The sequence below is a fragment of the Mustela erminea genome, chromosome 2 (genome assembly GCF_009829155.1).
Source record: "Mustela erminea isolate mMusErm1 chromosome 2, mMusErm1.Pri, whole genome shotgun sequence".
In the NCBI taxonomy this organism is placed as follows: Eukaryota; Metazoa; Chordata; class Mammalia; order Carnivora; family Mustelidae; genus Mustela; species Mustela erminea.
The window spans coordinates 143,794,842-143,799,420 of NC_045615.1; the positions used below are offsets into that span (position 1 = coordinate 143,794,842).

Below are 4,579 nucleotides of genomic sequence, written 5' to 3' on the forward strand. Positions count from 1 at the left end.
GTCCTGTTGTTGGTGTAAATAAATGCAACTGATTTCTGTGCATTGATTTTATATCCTGACACTTTACTGAATTCCTGTACAAGTTCTAGCAGATTTGGAGTGGAGCCTTTTGGGTTTTTCACATATAGTATCATATCATCTACAAAGAATGATAGTTTGACTTCTTCTTAGCCAATTTGGATGCCTTTAGTTTCTTTTTGTTGTGTGATTGCTGAGGCTTCTGCCCTACTTCTTGACTCTGATTTGACAGTGATATATTCATGATTTGACAGTGGTATATTATTATCAAGCATGATGCAGGTCTCAGTTATCTACTGCTGTTTAAGAAACCACCCCAAACATAGTGACTTAAAATGAAAATAATTTTGTTTTGGTTCTATGGGTCAGCAATTTGGGCTTAGTTCTGCTGGGTGATTTTCTACTCATCTTTCCTGGTGTGGCTTGATTGAGAGGCTGGTTTGCCTTGGAGTTCTCAGCTGGGTGATTGGTCTCTGTTCCATGTAGTTTTATCATCCTCAGGCAGGCTGTATAGTTTCCTCATGTGGTAACATAGCTTTCCAACAAAACGAAAGAATAAGCTAGAATCCTCCACAACCTAGAGTCAGAAGTTGAGCAATGTCACATTGATACATTCTATCAGCCAAAACAAGTCAAAAGACCACCCAGATTCAAGAGGTGGGTAAACAGACATGTTGCAAAATGACATCTGTAAAAGGAGGGGAGGAATTATTGTGGCCTTCCCTGTAAACAATTGGACATAAAAAAGCACAAAATCCACTTGCATTTTGAGTTTTACTAACCTTCTCTCAAATCCCCAAGCTATCTTTCTGGAGGGTGAGATATATACGGAATTGAACTACACCACCTGACACCCTTCCAGAGTAATCTTCATCAGCTAACCCCCAGACATGAGTGAGCCCACTCAAGACCAACAACAGGTGTACCTTGCTTTATTGCACTTTGCCTTATTGTGCTTCACGGATATTGCATGTCTTACAAATTTGTGACAAACCTGCACCATGTTCCCAACAGCATTTACTCAATTTGTGTCACATTTTTGTGATTCTAAAAATATTTCAAACTTTTTCAGTATTACTATATTGGTTATAGTGATCTGCAATTATTGATCTTTGGTATTTCTATTGTAATTTTGCTTTGGGGCACCTCACACTGCAACCACATAAGATGACAAACTTAAGTGATAAATGTTGTGTGTGTTCTGACTCCTCTACCTACCAGCCATTCCGCCATCTCTCTCCTTCTTCCCAGACTCTCTATTTTCTGAGACACAACAATATTGAAATTAGGGCTGTTAATAGCCATACAATGGCCTCTATGTGTTCAAGTGAAAAGAAGAGTCATATGCCTTTACTTTAAATCAAAGGCTACAAATGATTGACCTCAGTGAGGAAGTCATGTGGAAAGCCAAAATAGACCTAGAGCTAGGCTTCTTGTGCCAAACAGCCAAGTTGTGAATGCAAAAGGAGAGTTCTTGGAGGAAATGAAAAATGTTACTCCAGTGAGCACACAGATGATAAGAAAGTGAATCAGCCTTATTGCTGATGTGGACAAAGCATGAGTGGTCTGGATAGTGAGTGGTGTGGCAGAACTAAGCCACAATATTCCCTTAAGTCAAAACCTAATCCAGAACAAGGTCCTAACTTTCTTTAATTTTGTGAAGGCCAAGAGAGGTGAGGAAGCTGCAAAAGAAAAGTTTGAAGTTAAAGGAGCTGAGTGCATAACACTTACGAGAAGAAGCCCTCTCCATTATGTTAAAGTGCAAGGTGAGCAGGTGCTGATGTAGGAGCTGCAGCAAGTTACTGTTGAGGAACATCATCAAAAAAAAGACATGACCATCCACTGGCCTGTGAACTGAACTCCCGCATTTGGAGGCTTCTCATCCCTTCCCCTGCCCTTGGAATGTGACTTCTGCTTGACTTTTTTGCTCCCAGAGGCTACCCCAAGGACATAACCTTTAGACAATGACGAGGTATTGAGAACACCTGCACAGAATATGTGACTGAACCCAGTCAAGGTGTCTTTATCAACTTTTAAGATTTGGCAGGCAGGTGCAGGGATCCATTCATCTTGCTGCTACCCAAGACAAGCCTGATATGTAAGTTCCCTTTGCTTATTAAAACTACCCCATCACCCCCAATCTGGAGTGGACTCCCTCTTTCTTCAGTCTCTCCTTGCCCTCTGAGTATGGAGGCCAGTTTCAGATTACACTTGGGAAGCCCTTTAAAAGCCTCTGAACCAACGGTTATCCAGAAGATCTAATGAAGGTGGTTATGCTAAGCAACAGATTTTCATTGTGGATTGAAACAGCCTTTTATGGGAAGAGGATGTCATCTGGGACTTCCATAGCTAGAGAAGAGAAGTTAGTACCTGACTTCAAAGCTTCAAAGGACAAGCCGACTCTCTTGTTAGGAGCTAATGCAGCTGGTCACTTTAAGTTGAAACCAATGCTCTTTGGCAATTCTGAAAATTCTAGGGCCCTTAGGAATTATGCTAAATCTACTCCATCTGTGCTCTAGAAATAGGGGGGGAAAAAAAAAGCTTGGATGACAGCACATGTTTGCAACATAGTTTGTCAAATATTTTAAACCAAATATTTTGAGAAAAAGAGATTCCTTTCAAAATAAGACTGCTCATTGAAAACCCACCTGGTTACCCAAGAGTTCTGATGGAGATGGACAATAAGGTTAATGTTTTTATGCTAGCTAATGGAACATCCATTCTGCAGTCCATGGATCAAGGAGTCATTTCAACTTTCAAGCTATGTTATTTAAGAAATACATTTAAGGGGCATCTGGGTAGCTCAGTGGGTTAAAGCCTCTGCCTTCCGCTCCGGTTCTGATGCCGGAGTCTTGGGATCGAACCCTGCATCAGACTGTCTGCTCAGGAGGGAGCCTGCTTCCTCCTCTTTCTCTGTCTGTCTCTCTGCCTACTTGTGATCTGTCTCTCTGCCAAATAAATAAAATCTTAAAAAAAAAAAGAAATACATTTCATAAAACTATAGGTGCCATAGATAGTGATTTCCCTGATGGATCTGGTCAAAGTAAATTGAAAACTTTCTGGAAAAGATTCACTATTCTAGATGCCATTAAGAACAGGTTGAAATATCACCAAGAGCAGGAATTTGGAAGTAATTTCAACCCTCATGGAGGACTTTGAGGGGTTCAAGACATCAGTGGAGGAAGTAACTGCAGCTGCAGTAGAAATAACAAAATAACTAGAATGAGTAGAGGGGTATGAAGATGTAACTTGAATTGCTGCCATCTCATGATAAAACTGTAACAGATGAGGAGTTGCTTCTTCTGGATAAGCAAGTAAAGGTGGAAACTAGTCCTTAGGAAGATGCTGTGAGGATTATTGAAATGACAGCAAAGGTTTTAGAATATTCCATAATTTAGTTAATGAAGCAGCAGCAAGGTTTGAGAGAATCAGCTCCAGTTTTGAAAGAAGTTCTACTTTGGGTAAAACACTATCAATAGCATCATATGCTGCAGAGAAATTTTTCATGAAAAGAAGAGTCAGATGCAACAGACTTAGTTGTTGTCTTATTTTGAGAAATTTTCACGGCCATCTTAACGTTCAGCAACCACCACCCTGATCAGCCAGCAGCCACAAACATTAAGGCAAGACCCTCCACAAGCAAAACAATGACTACTTGCTGAAAGCTCAGATGATGCTTAGCATTTTTAGCAGCAAAGTGTCTTTTAATTAACGCAGGTGCATTTTAAAGAGATAATGCTATTGCATACTTAATAGACTACAATATAGTGTAAATACAACTTTCATATGCACTGGGAAGCCAGAAAGTTCATTTTACTCACTTTATTGCAATATTTGTTTTATTGCAGTGGTATGGACCTAAACATGCGATATGTCCGAGCTTTGCCTATAGTTGACCCACAGTGACTGTAGATGCATGAGTGAACTCAGGAATATCTCAGAATTACCCATTTGATGCAGATTCACAAGCAATCAGAATAGATACTTTAATCCACTGAGTTTTGTTATTTTGCTATTCATCATTATAGCTTGCATAAATAACTTTTACAGGGTATGCTAAAATAGATTCTCAGAGGAGTTTTCGCGTGATGTGTAGAGATTGTGTGTGTACATGTGTATGTAATCGATGGGATAAACGATCAGTATAGTGCCTGGCGCACAAGATGGTAAATCAATATTCACTGAATGGACGGATTTAAATGCTAATGAATATTAGTAGAGAGATCTCAAAACTTTACTGCAGAATCTATGGCAGTAGAATTTCATGTAAACTTTAACTCTGGAAAATTGTAGAAAACATTTTTTTTTTCCTCAAAAGTGAGTTCTCTTTTGTGAGTTAACTATGTATTTGTGCTAAGGCCAGTTACTCTTATCTTTGAACATACCAATGGTTTTCTCTGGGAAGGCAGAAAAGTTGTGCCCTTTAAGAAGCTGGTCTGATCTAGAACGAATCTGCTCAATGTCATGAAGGCTTTTTTTTAAATGATCAGAAAAAATAGATTGAAAAGCGATCTGCATATTTTGATCACTTTTCCGACCACAGCTGACTGTTGAACTGCGT

General features: G+C 39.5%; 1 pseudogene; it reads left to right on the top strand.

The window, feature by feature from the left end:
- The first annotated feature begins 1,326 nt into the window (after nucleotides 1-1,326).
- Nucleotides 1,327-3,669, top strand: LOC116582673 (annotated as a pseudogene).
- The last annotated feature ends 910 nt before the right edge of the window (nucleotides 3,670-4,579 follow it).